At 37.0% G+C, this 25,026-nt stretch overlaps 1 long non-coding RNA gene across 2 annotated transcripts in view; it reads left to right on the forward strand.

Annotated features, from left to right (window-relative positions):
* The window catches only part of LOC113532244 (uncharacterized), a 156,578-nt gene that overhangs the window by 51,822 nt on the left and 79,730 nt on the right, over positions 1 to 25,026 (forward strand). The window contains exons 2-3 of one of the 2 annotated variants that reach the window (XR_003403320.3): positions 3,822 to 3,885; positions 12,132 to 12,867. This is a non-coding gene — a long non-coding RNA (uncharacterized LOC113532244). Of the gene's footprint in view, positions 1 to 3,821; positions 3,886 to 12,131; positions 12,868 to 25,026 lie in introns of those variants that run through there. The other variant, XR_003403319.3, reaches the window with a different exon arrangement.

The following is a 25,026-nucleotide window of genomic DNA, read 5'->3' on the forward strand; positions in this document are numbered from 1 at the left end:
GTGCTATCTGCCCTCTTCTACATACCGTACGTGAGCTCACAAAAGCGATTGATTAGTCAGTGTCACTGTGAACAGAAGTAGCACAAATCTGACCACCTGCTTCTGAGTAAAAACCACCTTGACTGCTGAAGATCCCTGCATCTTGCTGTAGTTCAGTCACTCTGCTAATTCCTGCTCTGCTAGTTATGTTTTTTTTTTTTTTTTTTTTTTTTTTACAAAATTTGTATAAAACATTCCTAGCTAGAAAGCTAGAAATTGTTAGATATTTTTTAGAAGAAAACAAAAAAGAGGTTGGCTTGTGGCCATCATAGATATACAGTGGGGTCCAAAAGTCTGAGAGCACTAGTGCAAATACTTCTGTTTTGCATTATTTTCCAATTTAACACAACCGTTTTCATTACAAATTATATTACTGATAACTTGAATGAAAAGTAGAATCTTTGAAATATTGAAATGAATTTCAGAGTTTCTTAGTATTTGGTACGTCCCCTTTTTGCTTTAATGACAGTGTACACTCGAGCTGGCATGGACTACCAAAATCTTATGATCCATTTTAGATCAAATCCATCGGAATGTCATCTGAGCACATGCTTCAGTAGAAGAGATTAGACATGAGGAAAATCTGATCTTTTGTCCAAAGCAGTTAACATGGTCAATATCAGACATTTGCCTACATCTAAAAAGGGACCTAGAAATAGTGCAGAATCTTGAATATTAAATATGCAAGATATTAAACATCTACTTTGTTTTAAGTACTTCAGAATTCTAAAACTGTCAGTTTATTTCCAATTTTAAATGGAAAAAAATCTCAGATTTTCAATGTGGACTTAGATTTTTGGACCCCACTGTAGGAACCCTTGGTACATTGGGCTAAAACTGACAAGTCAGCAGGATTGCTCTCTTGATGGGAACGACTTTCCAGACTGAGTGGAATTGAAGTCCGAGCCTCCACAAAGATTTTCATAGAAAACCCAACACACGGTATAGCATTCGGCTGTAAGAAATACAGACACCTCAAAACAAGAGAACTAGGAATCACTTTTAATGGGGAAAGCTCTGACAATATGTTTGTTTTCATATAGGAATTGAGACAGACAAGGTGAGTTTATTATTGTTTCATTCTGTTTAGTACTATTTAGCTTCTCTTCCACTTGACCTCAGATCTTAGCTAATGTTCTTATTTGATAGTGCATGTGAAATCCAGTTAGATCAGCTTTGCTTTGCAATTATTTAAAAAAAAAAAAAAAGTCTACTAAAGCTAATCTTTGGTTGCATACTGTATTATTAGGGGGCCAAGCACAGAAGGTGCATAGGGACCCTTTAGTGAGTGTATGTTCTATTATTATTATTATTATTATTATTATTATTATTATTATACTTTTTATGGAAGTCTACGGCAGCCTACAGAATGCTTCATATACTTTTTATTAAAGTGATAGAGGACAGTCTCAGCTACCTTCACAGCAATTCTGACCAAACTTTGGAGAGAACTGAAATATTTCACATTAAGGGTCTCCAAGAAGGTTTGTCTATATAGTGTCTTGAAGGTGCCAATGTTTTTGTGAATGAATTTGTGATTTCTCAAACAGAAAGTCGGCCATTTTTTTAGAAAGAGGATTTTTTTTTTTTGCTTCTTCTTCAATCATCACCAAATTTGGCATGCCGCATTCAGAGACCAGACTACTAAAAAATTGTGATTTAGATTTTTTATGTACAGGATGGTTCCTCTATAACACTCAAATGAATTTGGTGGCAAAGTGCCCAAACAGGAAGTGAGGGCATATCTCAACAACTGTGTAATTTATTTCGACCAAACTTTGTAGATTACTGAAAGACCTCATCCTAAGGGTCTTCAAGAAGTTTTGTATGAATTTTAGGTAGCACTATAATTTGCAAATGTGTAAAAATGCTCATAACTTTTGAACCGATTAACATCAAATCAAGATTCTTGTTTCTATTGATTCGCTTAAAGGTTCAGTGTTGATGATCTAAGAAATTTGTGATTTGTCAAACAGGAAGTTGGCCATTTGAATTTGAACAAATTTTTTTTGCTGCTTCTACCACAACGTTTTGTCGAATAACCATGAAATTTGGAAGAGAGCATCGGGAGGCTAACCTCAACAAAAGTTGTTTCTCAGATTTTTTTAAAATGATGGATGGTTGGTCTATAACACTCAATGAATTTGATGGTGAAGTCGCCTAACAGGAAGTGAGGACATATCTTAGCAAGCGTGTAACTTATTTTGACCAAATTTTGTAGATGAGTAAATGGCCTTGTTCTAAGGGAATCCAGGATGTTTTGTCTAAATCTCCTATAGGGGCCCTATAATTTACAAGTCAGTAGAATTGCTCATAAATTTTGAGCTGCCTTCCTCTATTGCTAAGGGGTGCGAATAGAAAGTGCTTGGCCCTCTTAATTGCTGCTTGCAGCTATATTTATACAATTAATTCTGCATATTACACTTGGCTACTAAAGACAGTAAATCATATTTCCTGAATATATTAATTCTTAAATGATCAAGAATGATCTCAGAAAGTGTCTGAAAGTGTCTCTGGAATTGAACGCACACACACACACACACACGCAAAATACTCTACATAGCCCACAAATAAGGCATGATAGATGATATAGAATGTTAGTGTGTACAGTTTTCTCCCAGTTTTCTCTTACAAGTTATGGCCAGATTGTGAACTTGATTACATTCTATCCCTCAATGTCATTGTCTAAAATCTTTCGGAAGTTCTATATCATTTTCATTTTGCTAAAACTGCTGAGGTTTCTTGCTTCCAACAAATAACAGTGATGCAACTCTATAATATTTGGCTGTAACATGATTACTGAATGGAATTTGATCAGTTCTGTCAAAAATACAAAGCCAATCTATAATCTCATATAAACCAATCTCTCTGATCTTTTGCTTCATTAGAGAACAGCGACATGATTTAGTGTGAGATGTGGCTGGATGGCCTGAAAGTGTGAGACAGGAACTAAAAGATGGAGTGAGTTAGCAAACCTGATTTAGGATCATTCTTTCAACATGAATCCTCATGAGTTTGCAAACGTGAGATCATGCTAACTAAAGATCTCCATGGCGTGTACATGTGTCCGACCAATTTAGGCAAACTCCTATTCACAGTGTCCTTTTTCATATATGTTATACTGTTGATCTGCTCTGTATATAGTAATGATTGAAAGAAATGTTTAGAACAAGAAGTTGTTCCTAGAAATGTTGTGCAGGTCTTTCCTGGTAGGAAGTGTCCTAAATGTCACAATGCTGAATCACAAACAAAACATACTAATTCACTCAAATTCCACTTTGAAGAATATTTCTCATTAAGCCACTTCATTTTGTACTGGAGGCCTGATCACGGTGACTGACTTAGTAGTTTATTTTAATCACAGGTCTATCGTTGGAGGATCATCATATAAGACGACATAGAGAACACACGTTATCAAGCAGTCTCTTATAGAATTAAAGATTATATTTGGATAATCTTGTACAGTATGATATGTAATAATCTTAAAAGACTGCTGAAATCACACAGTGTAAAACTGGCTTAACAAATTTGATGCTAATAAAGCAGTAATATGGAGACATTAACATTTGCTCATGTGTGATATTGTTTTAAACAGCACTGGAGCAGACATTCTGAGATAAACCCTCCATCTCTGTTATTACTTTAAGTCAAATTTTGTCTTACAGACTGATGGCTGTGATGTTTGATATTTTCAACCATTTTTATCAAGCTTTTTTTTCTTTTTTAACATCCTTTCAGCTTTTCTGACTGAGCCCTGATGCTTTATTCATTATCTCGTACAGGTTTGACAGAGGAACGGCGAGAGTGAGAAAAAGAGTGGGAGTAAATGAATAAAGGTGTCTGAAGGTGAGTGTGATTGTCCTCATCAAGGCTAAAGGTAGCCACTGTCTCTACGATAAATAACACACATTCATTACAGCGGCCAGCTAATGGCCTCTGAGATGAGAGAGGGAGATGGCTCCTAGACGAGCAAATGATTACTCTCAGCCCGACTCAAGGTCATCATCCACTATCTCTCCTTGTTTCTCCTCCACTCCATGCACTTTTCCATTACCCATTTCCTTTCTTCTTAGTTCTCATTGTACTTACCTTTTTAACTTTTTTTCCTGCTATCTGAGGAGCCATCTCTCTTTGATTTACCTTATTTTCTCCATTACTGTAACATACTCAGTCCTGTATTTGTTGAATGTTTTCTGTCTTTTTTTAAAAAAATTCTTTGATTTTCCTCCTGTGTGTGAGCGAGGTCCTTTACCCAGAGCCTAGCTAACATGTAGAGAGGTCATACACAGCTTGAATTGAAATGCTATATAATGTCATATGAATTGTGTAATTTAAGCACTCCAATACCATATAATCAATACAAATCAACTATTTTGTAAATCACAGAAGATACTTTGTACTGCATCATATTTCCACACACATGAAAGACATACTGGTGAGGGTAAAAGTCTGCTTCTTTCATGGTTTATTGAATGGGGAAAAAAAGGAAATTTTACCTTTTATATTCCAAAACTAGAATTCCAAAATGTTATAAATTAAAATGTTGGTGCATCCTGCAAAAAGGCAACAATCCAAAACATGAGGTAGAATAAACAGGAAAAGAGTTTGATCTGAAGAAGTGATCTGATCTGAAGAAGTGGGAGATTTATAACATGTGCAGTCAGGTTCATAAATATTTAAAAATTGATGATTTTTATTTTAGCTGTCTTCCACAGTATATTGAAGTTGAAAAATGAATTGAATAATGAATATGACCTCAAAGTGCAGACTTTCAGCTTTAATTTGAGGGTATTTACATCCAAATTGGGTGAACGGTGTAGTAATTACAGCACTTTTTTTGTGCCCCTCCTCCTAATTTTTTTTAAATGACCAAAAGTAATTGGACAAACTAATATCAAACTAATCATAAATTAAATTGTCATTTTTAATACTTGATTGAAAATCCTTTGCAGTCAATGACAGTCTGTGACAATTCTGGAGCCCATAGACATCACCAGACGCTGGGTTTCTTCTCTGGTGATGCTCTGCCAGACCGTGACTGCTGCTATCTTCACTTCCTTATTGTCCTTGGGGCGTTTTGCCTTCAGCAAATGAAATGCATGCTCATTTGGAGTCAGGTCAGGTTATTGACTTGGTCATTGCAGAACATTTTTCTATCTCTCTGATGGGTTTGTTTTGATTTTTCAGCCTAATGATAGCTTGCTTCACTGGCAGTGACAGCTCTTTGGACTTCATATTGAGAGTTAACAGCAACAGATCCTGAATGCAAATGTCACAACTTTATTATCTCTAGACCTTTCATTTGCTTACTTTAAGTGAAATAATGAGAGAATAACACACATCTGGCCATGGAACAGCTGAGCAAGCAATTTTCTCACTACTGTTGGTCCCTTAAAAAAAGTACTGGGTGGTGTAATACTCTCAAATTAAAGTCTGCACTTTTTTGTGTACTCAGTATACTCTGGCAGATAGCTAAAATATCAATACCTTTTTCAATATACAAATATTGTTGTACGTTACTGTATATGTCAGGAAGAATGTTTTAGGCCAGGGGTCATCAGCTGGTGGACTGTGGTCTTGATGTGGATCCAGCAATGTATTTTAGCAGAATCGACCAAGAATTTGAGAGAAACAAAAACTGTAGCCAATGAATGTAGGATAAACTGTAGCAAATAAATGTGGCCCTAGTTTAGTCAGTCTTCTTTTCAAGACATGAACCACTGCGGTGTCTGTAGCAGATCATCTAATATGACTTATCCAATCATAAGCATTTATGTAAATTATTTAGCTGAAGGCAGCTCATCAGACCAGAGACTAGCTACAGGGCTAGGGTCATTCGTTCAGAAAGGGGTAAGTTGAATATCCCTAATCTAGGTGGTAGGCTACAAAGCGGTCTGGAAATTACAACTAAGAGGATCCAAAAGCTTTTCCACAAACAGTGGGAACTATAATTTCATTGGATTTCATGCAAATGAAGTTGTAAGTAAAGCTGCAATCAGTGATCTCACTCATCACACAGAACTTTAACCTGGGTTGCCAATTTTCAGGAGAATCTTAGTGACACTGACTGTACAGAAATTGACCTTATGAAATGACTTGAACTTTCACAAGAAAGGCTGGGTGGAGGGACCTGTAACAACAATTAGTGAAGCAAAAACTGTAGGGTCAATATCATCATGAAGTGACTTTATTAATATTCAGGTATTTGGTTTTAATCCCTCTACGTGTTATATCTAATCATAAACAGTAGACAAATACTGTGTACTGTACTGCACATTATTATGGACCAAAATGTCAGAGAATAAACCTGCAATGGATAAATACTAGAATAACAATTACATTAGATTATATTAGACTAGAGTTTTATTTGCGTATTATACTTGTACTGAACTACATTACATTTAATGACTAAACTAATGTTTAGAAATATAAAGAATGATCTCAAAAATTGAGCAAACTGACTCATTAAACGTCACTAAACATTAAACGTCAAATATGTGAAACGTGAAATGCCCCCAAATTTATTATTATTATTATTATTATTATTATTATTATTATTATTCAGTAATTCAAAGGTCATGTGACCTTTCTGTAAGGCTCATCATCAGGAATGGCTTTTTTGGCGTCTTTTCATGATTTTTGTGTGAGTTGTGTATGTGGATGTCAAGGACTAAAGTGAGAGTCTCATTTGTGGATGTGTACACTCTGCTCTGTCTCACATTGCAACTGTCCAGAGATGAAAGGAAAAGATGTAAAAAGAGGATTAAGAGCACAGTAGAGGAAGTGAGCTGGTGATTTTTCTCCTTTTGTCTTCATTACACACTGAGACAAGCAAAATGTCAGAAACATTGTACCGTGAAAAAGAAAAACCAAGCAAACGAAGCTGTTCCTAGAAAGCTGTTCTTTCGTGGTGAGAAGTGTAACTGTTATCATCCATACAAGCACACACACACACACACAGTGATGTGATAGATATAGAGTGTAAATCCGGGTTTTTATTAAACTGATAATGAGTACAGTTCAGTAAAAACCAGAAGAAACTCAAATGAGATGTGTGCATGTACTGTATCTATTTTATTTATGCGCTTTATCATAAGAGATAACTGACTGACCCTGTGTTCACACTAGCAAGCGCCAAGTCACTCATGTTGCTTGTATTTTGTGCCACGTGGGCGTGCAGTGATGATACTTTTGCTGCTTGTGGCCGTTCACTGTCCACTGAATTCATCTCAGCTACTTCATTACAAGGTTTATTTTTCTTCATAATGTCTCTATAGACATTTAATGAGAGGTTGTATATTACAGGACAAGATGAAGACAGTTAAAACCCTGTAATAGGCAGTAGACAACATACAGGCATCCAACATACAATCTAGCAGCTCACTCTGAGTGGTTTTAGACATTCCTCAGCTGTGTGATACAGCAGGTGTGTTTCCCATGTGTGAGATGAACGCTGTAGAGCTAATATCACTAACCAGGGTTGCCAGATTTAACCAAAAATTCCAGCTCAAGTACGTGTAAAAAACCGAACAAAAGACTAGTCCCCAAAAATTCATTAGATGAAGGGAGGCACATTTGTCTTCTTTTTTTTTTTTTTTTTTTTTTTTTTAAGTTTTTGCATGGGAAACAAGGTCACTGTGGTGCACACGTTTCTGATTTATGGATATTATCCACACCATAATCCCCCTTCTCCTCTCCCAATATATATTTGCAGTACATTTTAAAATGGAAATTGTTCCGTACATCATAGATGTGGTGTCTACATTAGTTTCATTTCTGATCACAAAGTATTTTTGGCAACACAATTACATGTTCAGGCTGCTGCTCCTCCCCTGAGTATGAGGCAGCGTGATTCCTGGCCCAGTGAGCCTCTATTACAGTTCCAGTTTTTGACCACAAGGTGCAGTGCAATAATAACTCAGTGGGGTAGTAAACACATTGCCCCACAATTGCGCAACATCTAGAAAGATGAGCAAATCAATGGAACGTCATCTTATATCAGCCAAATAACATTTTTTTTAAAAAAAAAAGAGGTCATTAGTATTTCTATGGAATTTCAAATGCATGACGTTAACATTAACATTTGTTGAATGGCTGATATGTATGGTTGGGCTCTGCCTCACCCGCCACTATGGACAAGTTACTGCTGCCTATAAGAATAATTATGAGGCATGAAAATCCAAGACTAAGAATCTATTTTAAATCTGGGTTTAAAAACAGTTATTGAGCTAGCATGTCTAATTTTCTCTTTAAAATTAGTCCGGAGTTTAGGGGTGAGTGATGTCGAGACCAGCAGGAATGCATCAGATGAGCGAAGTGCTTTGCGTGGGCTATACTGCCTCAGGAGATCAGTGAGATATGTCATAACCATTCATTGCGTTAACCATCATGAGCAGGACACTGAAGTCAATTTGGAACTTAATAAGCAGCCAGTGCAGTTTGAATAAGACTGGGGTAATATGATCTGACTTTCCTTTCCTGGTAAGGACACAAGCTGCTGCTTTCTTAATTAGCTGATGCTTCTTTAAAGAGGCAGCAGAGGTCAGAGTTCTGCTCATGACAGCTATGAAAGCATGTACTAATTTCTCAGTGTCATGTAGGGTTAGCAGAGTTATTATTTAAGCTGTGTTTCTCAGATCATAATAAGCTGATTTAGAGTTGTTACATGGGAATTAAACGATAAACCAACAACTAGTGTTACACCAGGGTCCTTAACTGCAACATATCTTTTCACAGAATAATTGTGAAGCTTTAGGCTGAAATCAGCAAGCCCTACCACGAGGAGACTTAGTGCCCAAACTGAGCATTTCTGTTTTGTCAGCTACTTGTGGAACTCTGGTAGGACTTACCTGATCTTCACTGTTATGGTAATGTTGGCACTCGACGTGTGCCTGATGCTATTAGCATCTATTTTTCTTATGTGAGAAAAGAAAATAGGGCAAAAGAAAGGACAACAAACAAGATAGCTGGGAGTGAATGCAGAATGGCGTCTATGTAAATAGGTTCATTCATCACTTGCAACATGATTTACCATGTATTATGTGTGTAAATGAATACCACCAAAGGGAAGATGTTTACAAACAAAACAACCTTTGTCAAAAGTGCCTTAATATTATAACGGTAAAATTGTCCTTGTATTAGATATTTGTAAAGAGACTGTGAAAAGGTTTTCTTTGTATTGTAAGTTTCAGTTTTACTCCAATGGGAGTCTGTTTGAGATCCACCCTTGCTGTTGAAATCAAGAAAACTATTATAAGAAACATAAGAAAACGTATGAAGGTTGAGGCTGATGTTGGGGTGGGATTCAGCATTCATACTGTTCCTAACAACTTCTTTTATATGAATATAATAAAATCCAACCAAATCATGCTCTCTCCTTTGTAATGTACCATATTCTCAAGGGATCTGATTATAACTGACAAGAATTCAGGCCATTTTCACTTGCTAAGTAGTCATTTTTTTGCAGTGAGAAAAATTACATGTAATGATATGCAAGGAAATTTCAAAAAAGCAAAAAGCCAACCCTTTATTAAAGCTGTGGGTTTAGTTTTTTTTTTTTTTTTTTTTTAAACTGCTTCTCTTTTTGTGCGCATACATATGTAATAAATGTCAATTGCCCATAAGACACCAAGTGAATTCACGAAACAGCTGATTTATACTTAGCCACGTCCACAAAACCCTATAAAGGGAAAAGCTCACAGAGAGCTCAAAATGACAACTAAACAGTGAAAGCGTGGCAATTGCTAAATCTTCCAGTAATGCAGCTTGGCCATTGCAGCACACTGGCTAGCAGAGACTCAAAGGAACTCTTCCTCCTTTTATAGGGTGCCATTTCTTTTGTCCTAACTAAATGTCTCATCTTGTATAATGTACAGTAGTGAGAAGCAGGAGTCAAGTGTGTAAAATCGATTACTCATTATTATTTATGAGGCATTACATTTATTAGTTTATGAGGAATTGTGGTCCTTATGTGTGTATATATAGCAGGGATGAAGGTACAGGAAAGCCCTATCCGAACAGGAAATAATTTACATGGGGTCCTGGAGTAATTTTCTATTTTACAGGTGCTCTTCTTTGACTTTATTTCCATCTGTATCAGCCATGTCAGTGTTTTTCTCTGTCTTCCTCTAAGAAAATTACAGGCCAAATGACCTGCTGTTTTTCGCCAAACTCAGCGGTCATCTGATAATTTTAGTTCCGTCTGGATGCACTTGTCTGTGATTTTCTATACAGATGCTGTCTCGCATTGGAAAAAAAGATGTACTGCTGCTGCTTGCAAGAACCATGAACTAGAGCAAAAGTAAATACAGCTTGGTAGCCTACAAAACATTCGAGAAGATGGGACTAACAATGACACACACAGACTATAAGAAGGCAAGCTAATTAAGAACCAAACACAGAACAGGTGAAGACAATAAGTAACAGGCCAATGACAAAATAGTGGAAGAGACAGGACAAAAACAGAAACGAAAGCACATGGTATAATAAACAAACAAACAAACAAACAAAAACACACAGAGGGTGAATTCATGGCATCTTGTTTGTCATATTTTATGGATTTGTTTAGGATTGCTTTTCTTCAAATGACAGAATTTCACAAAATGTACATGAAATCTGTGTGTGCAATTGAAATAAATAAGCAATATTAGCTTGACAGAGTAATCTGTATATACATTTGCAGTAACACATGAAAAAGGAAGGACGACTCGGGAGATAGGTGACTTTTTTACAAAGCTTCTTTTATTTTTAATTTGTTCTGCAAGCACTTTTCTGTGTTTTCACAAACATGGAGTTAAGCTTAGTGCTCTCTCTCTCTCTCTCTCTCTCTCTCTCTCTCTCTCTCTCTCTCTCTCTCTCTCTCTCTGTTTCACGGCCTCCTTAAAAGAAAAATGATCCACACATGAGTAAATTCGCTGTGATTCGAGGACCACATTAGTGAGTCTCCTTATACATAAATTTACACAAACTCAGGAGCTCTTGTAGGATATGAACGTAACTAGATTTTCATGAATATCAAATTTCTCATGTAAATGCTCCTGCAAACAGTTTACAGATAAACACATTAGTTTGTTGTAAGCTTGATAAACGAGGCCCGAAGTTTGTGTCTGTACTTATATTGGTTTTAAAAGAAGAAATTACACATTTATTTCAGTTTCTCAGAGTTTGAGAAAATGACTAATATGTGATGTGTACCTATTTTCGTTGCATATTTTACACAGTTAGCACTGTGATAGCGTTATCAACTTGTCTAATGTGCTCATTATTATGCAATTATGTAATACAGAGTGTTGATCTTAGAGAAAGGTGGGAAGGAGGAAAGTTTATGCTGTAATTAAAGACTGACACTCAGTTTGAAGATGTTTCTGCTGTACAGATTAAAAAAAAAAAACAAAAAAAAAACAGTGTGCTATCATTTGCATGGGTGCATCCACATAACATTGTTTCCCATAAATTAGTGTGTCATTGTCATTTTATTTGAAAAATTACAGGCAGCAATGTAAACAATGATACATCTGTTCACTGCAACTAACCAAATCCAAGATATACTCATTCTACTCATGGATATTGTTTCCTATAGTTTTTATACTCTTGCAACTGCAAATATTTAATATCTTGTGTATAGTCAATTTAAGGCTGGAAAATATACGATTTAGAAGACCATTACAATTTATGGTTTCTGTTGCTGTCTAGACTGCTTGCCATTCTCAGTGCAGCATACCTCTGAAATATCTTTGCAACCTGTCTACACAAAAACCCAAATTAAGTTATAAAAAAAAAAACCCCACCAATATTTTTATCTTGAATTGAAGAATATTGCTATTCTTTGTTATAAAATAATATTTTCTATCATTTTGATCAGCTTTAAACATTTTCAGCATGAATGTTTATAAACCCATCAGGAGTTATTTTTTGTTTGCATGGTACAATTCTTTTTATAAACAGTTTAAAAAAAAGATTTCTCCTTTTTTCTACTCATGGACAATCCATTTTACTTTTAACTAAAGTGATATTTAGAAACTTTAGAACCTATTCTTAGACTTTAAAAAAAAAAAACTTTTAAAAAGTCAGATATTCGCTTTGACCTCTTTCAGCATCTGCTGTATGAAGAATTTTGGCGTTTCAGAGGGAAAAGCATCAGACTGCATCGCAGTTGATCATCTTCAGTTAATCATCTACACATCATTCATCAGAATTCATCAGAATCATTTTAATACACAGAACCCAGATATTACTACATTTTGGTTCTTGGAAATGTGCATTCATACACCTATTCATTTGCTCGAGCTTGTAAAATTGACTGTCTGTATATTCATTAAGCTCATTTGTTGTTTTATCAGAGAGATCAGTGACAAATGTGTTTGGGTACAAGTGACATGTGTTCAATGTTTCATGTATGTGTCTCTGCATCTCTCTTTTATTATGTGAAGATAAATTATTTATGATTGCATGTGGGTTTGCAATGCTGTATGGAGGGACAAATATGAAATGTGGGATATATGAAATGTGTCCTCCTCCTCATATTGTGTGTGTGTGTGCGAGACAAAGAATGACAGATGATTCTTCTTTATATATCTCATTTTGTACACTTCTTATTCTGACAGATAACTTTTAAGAGCTGTTCAAAAACTACACTTTAAATCATTACAATTATCTCAAGGGTTTCAAGGAAGCGTAAATATGCTACACACACACACACACACACACACACACACACTCTTTCATGCACCTGCTTAAGTGCAGAATTCTCTATTTATAGAACTGTCCCTCCCACCAATAAGTACTATTTATTTAAGCTTTTTTTCTTCTTTTCTGTTCCCCTTTTTTGTAAGGCAGGCACACACACACACACATCTGGAAATCTGCGGGAGCTGTCATGCTGTTTGTCACGATAGAGAGAGGGCGGTAAATACTTCAGACAGATGGAGGAGATTGAGGGAGGGAATGGAGAGAAAGCAGTCAAATAACAAATCTGTCAATAAAAGTGTAAAAATAGCTGTGGAACACTATTATCTTTGCATAATGAAACATTTACAGGTACAGCATGAAAATATTCAAATAAAATCTGTTTATTGTAAATTTCTCCCCAGTGCCAAGCTGAATATATTATTGGCATGTGAGCTGAACCCAAAGCAGTACAAACAAACAAACAAAAAAAAAAACCCCATGATGCTCTTTCACAAGGACAGAGCAAGAGATACTGAAGAATATTCTAGAAATAATGAAGATTTCACTATACACATCTATCCTGTAGGTCTACCTCTGTATACACTTCATTCTCTAAACATAAAGGATAAAGGTGTCTGCCAAATGCTGTAAAATGCTGTAATTGCTGTAAACAAGCTATTTATACTTTGAGCTTATGGAATATTGGCAGTAATCGCAACAGTGACGGTTGGTCATGATATTAGATGGAAGGCTTTAATATCTATCTCTAAAATCTATCAGACCAACAGTGAAACTATTAAAGTTGATGGCGTGGGTCATAGATGGCGTTATAACCATGGCTGTCTCTGTTAACTCCAACTCCCAGAATGCCTGACCATTAGCCACGCCTACTCGCCACTCTAGCTCATCAGCATATTGATTGCATACTCCAGTTTGCATTATTGATTACGTTTCTAAGCCTTTTTCTCAAGGAAACTGTTGTTTCCTTCTGTGTATGACCCCTGCTCTGTTTTCTAGTTTTTCTAATCGTCTGCTTTTTACCCTGATCTCTTTCTACCTGGATTTCAGCTTCTGCTCATTGCATTTTTAGATTGTTCACTCATCGTTTGCTGTCATTAAAGTCTCTGTTGGATTTTGAATCCTGTATGCGTCTCTGATACTTTCCTCTGTTCTTGACAGATGGCATCATATGACTGTTACACACGCACACTTAAAGACAGTTAGGCAGCTGTATTCATGATGTTTCTGGGTTCACGCCGAATACCAAATATGGTAAACGGAAAAGTTGTAATTCTTCTGTTCAAACCAAAAAACACTAAATACTTAAAGGGTTCTGTCTTTTTTTGTGTAAATGTGTTTTTGTGGTTAGCATGTTTGCCTCACACCCCCAGGGTTGGGGTTTTGAATCTCGCCTCTGCCCTGTGCGCGGAGCTTTCATATTCTCCCCGTGTTTCAGGGTTTCCTCCAGGTACTCTGTTTTCCTCCCCCTATTGTCCATAGTGTGTGAGTGGGTGTGTGAATGGATATGTGAATATGTGTGCGATTGCGCGCTGCAATGGGTTGGCACCAAGTCCAGGGTGTCCCCCGCCTCATGCCCCAAGGTTCCTGGGATATGCTCCAGGCTCCCCTGCGACCCTGTGGAGGATGAGCAGTACAGATGGATGTCTGCTTTCTGAAAGCACCAAAAAGGCATTTTGGCGGAATCCAAACCTGTCAATCACTGCAGATGAAGTGTTACGGCTGTGTCACAGTGACCATCAGCCCTAATGGATTGAATCTAGGGGATGTTTTACTCTGTAAACATGACTGTCACTGATAGGCTGACTGAATCTACAGTCTGGGCTAGAAAGAATTCAGCCCCAGTCTCACGTCTTCATACTCATACTTAGCTCTGCTAGCCCATTTATATCAGCTACTCAAGAATAGCAGCATTGTCTCATGATTAGCAATTCATAAGAATTCGCCCAAGCTAACTTGTTTGAGGGGTTAAGGATAACTTGATAGGCTGGATTGGTTGTTTTAGCTTTATCCTATCATGTTATAGTCCTTATTGGCGATAGAGCAAGGGGTGTCAAGAGAGAAAGAGAAAGAGAGAGAAAGGAATGAGGCAGAGAGAAAGAGAGAGAGAGTGAACGAGTAGAGAGATAATTAGAAAACACACCTGTAGGCAGCGTGGAATCGGTCCCAGTGAAGCCTCTTTTACAGATAGTGTGTGTCAGTCTACAAATAAGGAAAGCAGCACAGTGAGAACTTCATTAGAGAAGATGGATCACCACTACGTTTATCACAGCGCAAACACACGCACCCACACAAGAACTTGTATATGTGTGAGTGCTGTAATGCCTTGTATCTAACCAGATTAGTATTGCCATTACAGATTAGTAACAGATATAAGCTTCTCCTCAAATGTGTGCTGTAATAAAACCACAAACATCATTTGTCTTCGTGTACCAGAACACCCTTAAGCAAACCTTTTTTCCCCTGCTCATCCATTCCCTTAACAAGACAAAGTATGTGTTTTGCTGAGTTGATGGAGGTGTGTGTGTGCTTTTTGTGCTGTTTGAAGGCCATCGTTCTGTGCTGTTGACAGACTTGTTATGGCCTCCTGCCTCAAGCTCTTGAGGGACAAACTCCATCAGGCAAACCCACTCGGACTGCCATCGCTCTTCCTTGCAACTAATCACCAATCACTGGCCTCCCCTTGGCTGGAGAGGTACATTCTCTCCATCTGTCATCTGCTTTTTCCAAGTCTGTTCTGAAGCCATATCTTCCCAGCACAATCCTGCATGCAGTCTTTCACTAGCCCTGCCCTTTTTAAATCACCCATTTCTTTATATGAGTCCGTTAAAGGAAAAAAAGTTTAGCTAAATCGAGTGAAGGGCTAAAAAAGTACACAGCCTCTGCCTTGGCATTGCTTAAGGGTGTTCTTGTAACTGAAGACAAACGATTTTAATAATTCTTTAATTTATTTGTGTTTGTTTTTTTAACCGTAGGAGCACCAGTAGAGCCAAGACCATACTTCATTAAAGAGCAAACAAAGGGTTTTAAGCTAAAGGAACAGGCTAGATGAAATTTCTGAAGAGCTCTGCTTTCTAAGGCTGCTTTCTCACCAGTTAACAATATTGTAGTCAAGACTGTCTTAAGCCCTATTTGTACTGGATTAGTTTTACATGGGGAAGTGGGATAATGCAATTAATGTAATGGAAGATCTCTGTGATTTTAGTCCTGTCCTAATCCGTCATGTCAGTAATTTTTTTATGGACTGTGCATGCATGTGTCTGGAAAGATTACTACCATATTTTACCTTCTATAACATGATCAGAAGAAATAATTCCAGGTTATATAGAATATATCCTGTCTGATTTGAGATGTTGGTAATTCTAATATATCCTGTTGGAAAATATGTATTGCACTTTTTCTTCAGTATAAAGACATTCCAGGATGCTCTTGCTCCTTTCTATCATCTCCTGCCAAAACCAAATTAAAACCAAGTATAAAACTCAGAACGATAAAATATAGAATTCATTTAAGAGGACTTGTAAGAAAAAATGACATGAGGGAATTTTAGGTAAGTTATTGCCCTCCTAGCACAGATACACAGATCCTACTTGCATGTGACCTACTAATGATCAAGCGCAACTTGGACAACCATGAATGCTACAAGAAGTGCTTATAATAAAGTTCAAAGCAATCAATTTGTATTAAAAATGAATTTAAATGAATTTACTTAGTAAGCATGAAAATTGTCATGATCACCATGTGTACAGAGTGATCCCCTCTCTGTGATGTATAGAGTTCACTTATCTCGTGTGTGAATCGATCATGATTACTACAATTACTACATTACTTAATATATACTGTATGGGTTTGGAAATCTTATCTTGTCAGAAGAGTACTTTATCGAGATCAAGACAAGACAATGTCTAAAGCGTATGAGAACAAGATCAATACTGGTATTGTACTGGAAAAGAAGGTAAGAAAAAGCTAGCTAGTTTAGGCTGCCAACTTCAACCAAGGTTAGCTAGTTATTTACAGTGGGCCAAATCAAACATATACAGTGGGGTCCAAAAGTGAGACCACAACTGAAAATCTGGGATTCGTTTAATATTGTAACTAAACATAAGGTTTTAGACCTTTTAAATATTTAAAACAAAGAAAGTAAATTGTTTAATATCTTGAATATTTAATAGTCAAGATTCTACACTATTTCTGGTCCCTATTTAAATGTAAGCAAATGTGTGTGATAGACCATGTTAACTGCTTTATACAGAAGGTCAGGTTTTCCTCATGCCTAATCTCTTCTACTGAAGCATGTGTTCAGACGACACGCCATTGGATTTAATGGATCATAAGGTTTTAGACAAACTTGTGGAGTCCATGCCAGCTCGAGTACACACGGTCATTAAAGCAAAAAGTGGACGTACCAAATACTAAGAAACTCTTAAATTCAAATAAAGATTTCAAAGATTCTACTTTTCATGAAAGTTGTTGTCAATAATATAATTTGTAAAGAAAATTGTTGTATTATATTGTATTATAAAAGAATGCAAAATAAGCATTTTCACTAGTGCTCTCAGACTTTTGGACCCCCACTATATATATATATATATATATATATATATATATATATATATATAGCTATAGTTCAGTGACTCTTGTTTTCTCAACATGAACAATCACCACGTCTGTAGCAGATCTTTCTTGTGGTTTATCCAATTACATGTGTTTATGTAAATGATTTAGTTGAAAGCTGCTCATTAGGTTAGAGAGGGGAGATTTCACAGACTTTTTAGAGGTTTTTCATTTTATTTGCTCTATTAGCAACCTGATGACATACATAGCTAGTTTAAAAAAAAAAAGTCAGTGACAAAAACTGAATGTTTAAAGATGACTGCACAAAGATGTATACATTTATTCTCTTTATGTCAAATTCAAAATAGATGTATCTCATCATTTTAGAGTCAAAAGTCAAAGGTGGTAATGTGAAGCACCAGAGCAAAACAAACATGGCCACAGTGGCCAAACTGTCTTATAACATTAAACTGTAAACCATAATGTTGTCTTTACTTAATGTTGTGCTTGTACCCATAAATCAAAAATTTAACTTTGTTTAACTTATTTACTTAAAAAATACATAAACTCAAGATTTCAACTGTTACGAACTCAAAGTCATGATTCATTAAATAGCTCACTCTGGTCTTTCTTTGATGTGATTGGCCATACAAGGAGTTCTGCCTGGCAACAAGAAAACTAATGCACTGATTGGTGGATAATTGCAAAAGGCGGTCCTCTTGTTGACTGTGTGTGTTTACAAAGAAATGGCAATCCTGTGGACGATGTTTTGTAAATAAGGTTACATTTTGCTAAAAAGTGTGACACCCTGTACTTAAGTACGCTTGTAATGACGCTAAAATAAGCTATATGAACACCAAGTTAGGTGAACTTAATTATTTAAGTACAGTCTACATGATTATCAAGTTAATTGAACTTAAATATACATGTTTTACTCAGTTAAACTGAGGGAACAAGTTTACTTACAGTCAACTTGTTAGCGTATTTAATGTATATAGCATTAAAAGGTAACTTGTTCACTCATGTTAGTTCCTTATTTGGAATTTTCTAAGCAAGAAATTTTACATAACTGGGCCTTTATAAACTTGAATTGAAAGCCCCTGCAGTAGACAGTCATACATGCTAAACATGCTAACTGAAAAATTTCAACATCCAAAGAAATGCTGCCTGCAGCCCATAATACATAGCAGGTTTGTTTCACGGCCTGCAGTTGGCATGAAGCAGAAAGGTTGAGTCGTGTTCTTAGAGCAATCGCAATACATTCTGCTTAAAAGTGGCCTGAGACCACCTCTTGTTCAAAGTATTGGACTTGAGTGTGATTGAGTGTGAGAGGGAAACATACAAGCTAATGGACTAAATACTGCAGATGTTAGTGAAATGTTATTTTATTACACTGGCAATGTTTGCAAACAACTGACTTTTCTGTGAATACGTTATCAGCAGAGTTTCTATGCTCTGAATATTATATTAACACTCCTCTCGCTGGCCATCATTATGCTAAATGTGAGCACTTCACTCCTCTTCAGTGTGCACACGCACACACACACACACACACACGCAGAGACCCAACTATGGAATGAATAAACCATGAATGTTTGGCAACACACCCAAACCCTCATTGCATTGCCTACTTTATGTGCACAATTGAACCTATAGACGTTTTCTCCTCCTCTGGATTTACACTCCTGCCTCATGTGTGTGTACATAAATTCCACCTGAGGACCGTTCAGTGACACTGATGCATTTTCCAATTGCAGCCAGAAAAAAAGAGGCAAACAAATCTTTAAAGGAATATTTCTTCATATTTCTTCGCATAGTAGAAGGAGGCCGAGTACACAGAAGTATGGCATTTGGAATAATGATATTGCAGAAGTGTGACTCATAACTCATCATGCCATTAGGGCCTGCTGTTGAATAGTGCAGGAGCATATTGATCCAAGAGCTTTATGTTTTCTTTTGCCTATAATGAAGTTTAGCTCCCTATCCCTGCATACTAATGGATGCCTTATATATTTTTTTTAACCATGACTGAAAAGTTATTATTCCACATTTTCTTCACTTGTTTGCATCTATTGACTTACTGTTTATAACTACTTTTCCAATCCAGTTATCTGGAGGGAATACACCCTGTATGCTATTCCTCCATTGTAGGGACTCACACAGTTTGTAGGGGAAACATCTGCTAGAGATTAGATGTGCACTGTCCCTTCAGGATATTGAGAAAATTGTCCATGTATTTGTGTCACCTAGGGGTTTGTCTATATCTGTATCAGTTTGGTGCTCTGAATATCTGTATTAGGATTTAAAAATGATGAGGGTGCGGACTAAAACACAAGATTTTTTTTTTTTTTTAAATATGTGCAATATGAATTAAATATGAACCCTACCAGTATGTCCCCAGAAATCCTAGAGTTAAAAATACTAGAACTGTCAGAATGGTGTGTGAATTCTGGTTCTGACAGTTCTTCAACCTCAGCTACATCACTCAGGGCTTTATTTATTTATTTATTTATTTATAATCCAACTCACACAGTTATTTTGTTTGTGCCTGCCCACAGTATTTTCTAACAAATTTAGTTGGTTCTATGACCCAAAATACAAGGTTTCCCAAACATCTCCATACATAGGGGAAAGTAACACTTTTTAGCAAAATGTAACTTTATTTTACGAAACATCCTCTATGTGATTTCTATTTCATGTAAACACCACGGCTCTCTTTGTTTCCTGTTAAAGACTTTGGCTCTCAGTTTGTTTCCTGTTAAAGTCCATTGCAACCTTGCGACAGCTTCCCAGTCCAGCCATGAGAATGATTTCAATACAAACTTCTAATCTCAACCAGATGCCCTGTGAAACTCTCTGGCAAGTTTTCTAAAAGCAAAAATAATAGTGTGTCTCCTATTCATATCTGTAGTAAGACATTCTATATAATGTATTCATATTCATTTGTATCCCTAGTGTCAACACAATTGGACTTCTGTAATTGTTTGTTTACTTTCTTTTGGCAAAGCGCTCTGGCTCATCTTCTGTTAGTCCAGAACGCAGCAGGTCATATTCTTACAAAGACCATGTGCAGGGAGAACATCAGTCCGATCCTCGCCTCCCTTCACTGTCTGCCAGTGAATTTGTGGATTAATTTGAAATTGCTGGTGCTCACATAGCAGGCATTACCTTCAGTAGCTGTTGAATAGATTTCTGAATTTCTATCTCTTTGTAATTCTATGCAGACTCTTAGGTGTTCCAACAAAAGGGTCCAGGCTATCCCAAGGACTAAGCTAAAGTGAAAGGGGAACTGTTCATTTGCTGTCTGTGTCTCTGTGCTTTGAAACAGTCTTGCACATGACATTGGGTTTTCAGACTCAGTGAGGATTAAAAAAACACCTTAGAAATCAATTTTTATTTCTTTCCTTTTCTTTCTTTTAATTTCTTAGTATTAGCTTTGTTTTTTAATAATTGTACCCATTTATGTATACTTAAGGACGTCATATGAAGGACTGCGAATCGCATTGTAACTCAGGTTTAGAAAACTGCTACACAAATAAAGAGCCACGAGACCCTGCACAAACCATTTATCTAGAACATAAGAATATTAATAAAGAAAAGATTTAGCATTTAGAATTTTATGAATGTAATTAAACTACAAAGAGATATTCAATAAAAGAGAAAATGAAGACACATTCGATTGGTATGCAACCTTTAGATATATTGTATATACAGTATGTTATATACAGTACCCAGTCTTTTTGGTTAAGCGTCTTCCAACTTAACACATCTTTATTTGGCAGTTTTATTCCACTCTTCCTTGCAAAAATGCTCCAGTTCTAATAAATTGTGAGAGGATCACCTGTGCGCACATTTTTTTTTTTTTTTTAGGATTTAGATCTGGGCTCTGGGCCATTCCTTTGTTGACTGAGACTTGTGCTTTGGGTTGTTATTGTGTTGGAAGGTGATTTTTTTTCCTTTATCTTCAGCTGTATAAAAGAGGCCTGCAGGTTTTGTGCCAAAATGGATTAGTATTTGGAGCTGTCCATGACTCCCTCTATCTTGACTAGATCCCCGGTAGTGGCTGAAGAGATGTAGCCTCATAGCATGATGCTGCCACCACCATATATAGTGATCTTTGGGTGATAAGTTGTCTTGTTTTTGCACCAAAAATATCTTTTAGAATTATGCCTAAAAAGTTCTACCTTGGTCTCATCAGACCATAACACATTTTTTGCAACATACCTTTTTCGCTCACATTTATAAATACAAAGTCGAAAGGAATTATTTGTGCAAATTTGAAGTGGGTATTTGCACTGGAAGTACATTAAATAACAAAAACAAAAGTGTCTGAATACTTCTGTCTTATAACCGTAGCTTTGCACATCATGTTTGTATATTAGTTTTTTCTTTTTAACTAAAGTAAAGAATTAGCAGTTGTTTGTGGTTTAATATGTAGTGTTAGTGTTGCCCCAGGCTGTGAGAGCTCTCAACTCCAATCTCCCTGTCCCCCTCTGAAACCTCATCCACAAACCCTACCTCCTGAAACCATGTACACCTTACCCCCTCCCCCCAACTGTTAAGTGCAATTCTAAGTGTGCTACACACAGGTCAGTGGGCTATACATACCACCTGTAGTAACACACTCTTTTCTCTGAATGTACACTGAACACATTTTATAGACACTCTCCCACACAAAGACTCAGTTTGATAATATATGTTTATATGTTTACTTGTGCATTGCACTACAAATCATCCTGCGCTATTCCCCCAAAATACCTCTTTTGCACAACTCATGTACAAAATACCTCTTTTGCACAATTTCATTTACAGTATGTATGTAAAGTACCTATGTAAAGTCTTTGTATAGTTTTTGTAAAGTTTTTGTAAAGTACGTATAGTCAACCAAATTGTTTTTCTCATACTTCTATGTTCATATTTATGTTTAACTTGTATGTAGCACCGTGGTCCTGCAAGACACTACATTTCGTTCCACAATATGTCCACACGTAGCAGAATGACAATCAAGCTCAACTTGAACTTGAACTAGAGGTTAGTTGTGCGTTCCAGCCTTGGAGTAATATACAGAGTAAAGAGAGAGGACGAGAGAGAATTCAATTTAATTTAGGATAAGTGAAGATAATGAACTTATACAGGTGTTGAAATGTTAAAAGTGTGTAAAACTGTCGAGCATTATTTAATCCTTTCACTATTTGCTCTCTCTATTACAATCCTTCTGCACTTGTCACAAGTGTGGAACAGAGTAACGTGTGTTGAAAATAATCCACCCAAAGTGAAAAAAATCCAGCCCAGAACTGTTTTATTCCTCTTACAGCAATTTGCCAATGATTAATTTTTTTGTCCTTAGTAATGAACAACACATTGTGCTTTTTAACCATTTATAGTTACATTTAATGTTGTTTAATGTTTGCAAGACAGGTTAGTTACTGTTATAGCTTATAACAGCTATAAGCAGTCATTCCCTCAATAAAGCTACAACTGCTATCAAAAGAAATTAATCAACACCTTCTGACCAATCAGATTTGAGAAATGAGCCGAGCTAGTAAAATTACCAAGCATGTTACCAAGCTAACATGTTACTACCCCATTCTTCACTTCAAATAACAACTCAGAGTGGCCTGTTACACCTTTGCATCTAGCTCATGTGAAGTCAAAACCAAGCCATGGGTTGTTAATACTACAATCTGGCATGCCACTGAGCGAAAGATTCTTCCTGAGATCATATCTGAGTCTCACCTGAAATTAAAGACAGAGACACAGAAATGCAGGGTGTGTGTTCTGATTAGATTATAATAGATCCGTTGTGTGTGTGTGTATGTGTGTGTATGTGTGTGTGTGTGTGTATAATTTCAATTTGAGAGTGTTCTCGTGACTGAAGATGGGGAACGTGTGTGTGAGGGGGGAGAGGGATGGTGCATGTCTTTGAGAATTTGACACTGACAGGAAGCAGACATAGAATACTGATCACCTTCATCAAACACATATAAAGCATGCCTCTGCTAGACACAGTGTGTGTCTGTGTGTGTGTGTGAAAGAGAGAGAGAGAAGAAGAGTGCATACCTACTGCAGGAAATGTAACAAACACAGTAATCACATGCATGGACATACAGTACATATAACCACACACACACACACACACACACAAACAGATATTCATCCTCATGAGACACACCCATCATCTCTCTGAACATTTCAATCAGACTTGTAATGACCTTTATGCTTTACGTGAAAGAACCTTAATATCAGTTATAATTAGCAATTTTGTAAAAGTAATGATTGTGTGTATGTGCATGCATTGACTTTGCTGGGAATTTTCTAAATCCTCTGCATTATGCAGCCTCTCATACATAGAGCTGTCTAAATCTCTCATTCTCAATTTTTGGTTTTGCCTTACTCTCCCTCACTTTCTCTCATTAGCCTTTTGCCTCTATGCAGTCTTCTCATTCTTGGTTTTAAACACTGAAAATTAAATCACTGCTGCAGAAGCACCCTAATTTCAAGAAGTGTTTAGAATTCAGAAGAAGTGTTTAGGTTACTTTCAAATATAATAAAGCATGTAATTTTTTTTCTTTTTTGCATTTAATAGTATATGTATTAGAGGATCAATGGTTAAAGGCTCTGGGTTACTGACTGGAAGGCTGGGGGTTCAATTCCCCGCACCTCCAACCTGCCACAGTTGGGCCCTTGAGCAAGGCCCTTAACCCTCTCTGCTTCAGGGGCACTGTATCATGGCTGACCCTGTGCTCTGACCCCAGCTTTCTAACAACCTGGGATAAGCGAAGAATAGGATTACACTTTATAATAATGTACTGTATATGTGAAAAATAAAGACCTCTTCCTCTCCCCTAACATATGCTTAAATTCATTAATCTGACTGGTTAAAGGTTTTGATTTACATTTACATTTATGGCATTTGGCAGACACCCTTATCCAGAGCAACTTACAGAAGTGCTTTGAAGTCTCTATCAAAGAATACAGTCTTTAGAGGTGACTCAGCTGTTCGGACATCTAGGGAAGGTTTATTCCACCACTGAGGTGCCAGAACAGAGAAGAGTCTTGATGCATGCCTTGCTTATACCCTGAGAGATGATGGGACCAGTCGAGCAGTGCTAGAGGATTGGAGGGAGCATGGTGCAGTGCAGGGTGTGATAAGTGCTTTGAGTTAAGTGGGTGTTGGTCCGTTTTTGGCTTTGTAGGCGAGCATCAGTGTTTTAAATCTGATGCAGGCAGCTACAGGAAGCCAGTGGAGGGAATGTAGTAATGGAGTGGTGTGGGAGAACTTAGGAAGGTTGAAAAACAGTCATGCAGCTGCATTCTGGATCAGTTGCAGAGGTTGAATGGCGCTCAGAGGCAGACCTGCCGGGAGTGAGTTGCAGTAATACAGTCTGAAGTGGCCTGTGTAGATAGAAATGGACGAATTCTTCTGATGTTATAAAGGAGAAATCAACATGAGCGTGTCAGATTAGCAATGTGAGAGGAAAAGGACAGTTGATTGTCCATGGTTACCCCAAGGTTGCGTGCAGTAACCGAAGGTGAGATCAGAAAGTTGTCCAGCGAGATCGCAAGATTCTGACATGGGGATGAATCACCTGGGATGAAGAACAGTTCAGTTTTGCTGGGATTAAGTTTCAGCTGATGAGCTGTCATCCATGATGAGATGTCTGCCAGACATGCTGAGATCTGAGCAGAAACTTGAGTGTCTGAGGGAGGGAAGGAGAGGATGAGTTGAGGGTCATCCGCATTGCAGTG

Source organism: Pangasianodon hypophthalmus, chromosome 18, assembly GCF_027358585.1.
Source record: "Pangasianodon hypophthalmus isolate fPanHyp1 chromosome 18, fPanHyp1.pri, whole genome shotgun sequence".
NCBI lineage: Eukaryota > Metazoa > Chordata > Actinopteri > Siluriformes > Pangasiidae > Pangasianodon > Pangasianodon hypophthalmus.